Source organism: Pygoscelis adeliae, unplaced genomic scaffold (genome assembly GCF_000699105.1).
Source record: "Pygoscelis adeliae isolate BGI_AS28 unplaced genomic scaffold, ASM69910v1 Scaffold197, whole genome shotgun sequence".
Classification (NCBI taxonomy): domain Eukaryota; kingdom Metazoa; phylum Chordata; class Aves; order Sphenisciformes; family Spheniscidae; genus Pygoscelis; species Pygoscelis adeliae.
This window is the reverse complement of record NW_008825105.1, coordinates 466156-467177: the sequence shown is the minus strand read 5'-3', so window position 1 is coordinate 467177 and position 1022 is coordinate 466156.

The following is a 1022-nucleotide window of genomic DNA, read 5'->3' as shown; positions in this document are numbered from 1 at the left end:
CTGCCTGCTCCCCCCCCAGCCATCCCGGGGCCTTGGACGTCGCCATGTCCGCACCCTTCCAGCACTGTGTCCGTGCCATGCCAGCACCCTGCTGCGCTTGCGTCCCGGCAGTGGTGAGGGCAGAAACCCCCGTGCCGAGCCCGGCCCACGTCACCGCCCGGGACCAGCTCCTGAGGTGCCGGTGCACGTCCAGACACGCCACCGCGCCGCACCAAATCATCACGGTTAAAAGCTACTGTGAGCAACTTTCCTGCCTCTCCCCCTCCCTCTACAGTGCAGTCCCTCCCCCTAAACCTGGCACACACCGGGGCTCCTGGGGAAAATTACATTTATTAAAGACGACCACAGCTGGCTGGACTTTCCTGGGTGCCCCAAGCACAGCCCAGGGATGCCACCCAGCCCGGGAGCACCCTGAAAGGCTCCCTGCAGGCTACATCCCCAACGTGTCCTGGTGTCCCCTCGTGCTCTGTGCCTGGCCATCCTGAGGCAGGAGCCCTGAGCACCTCCAGCAAACCCCCTCCCCAAGCGGGGACCGGGGGTCCCCGGCAGCCCCGCCCGCGCGGCAGCGTCAGGCACGGCCCCAGCCAAGGCGCAGATGGAAATCCTTACTGACAGCCTCATCTCTGCATTCTTCCCCGATGTGTTGGCCAGCCCTGCGCCGTTCCCCCTTGGCACATCGCCCCTGCCAGGGCGGCTCTCGGCCGTGAGGTCCAGGCTCTCCTGCACCCCCTCTGCCACTCCAGCCTGGCCGTGGGCAGCATCCTTGGCACAGGCAGAGCCTTGTGTCTCAGCATGCACAAACTTCCCAGTCCTTTTGCCAGTGCCGGACAGCTTTCTCAGAGGCCGGGCAGTTTAAAACTCAAAATGGAGTTTCCCAACCTTTTTGCCTGCTGGCTGTTGCTCCAGGGGTCCCCCCCTCAGCTGCAGTCTTGGCCGCAGCCCCGGTGGCAGGAGGGGCCGGAGGGCAGTGCACTAACCTGCCGGGGCATCCGTCTGCTGGGCGGCCAAGGCTCTCGGCTCCC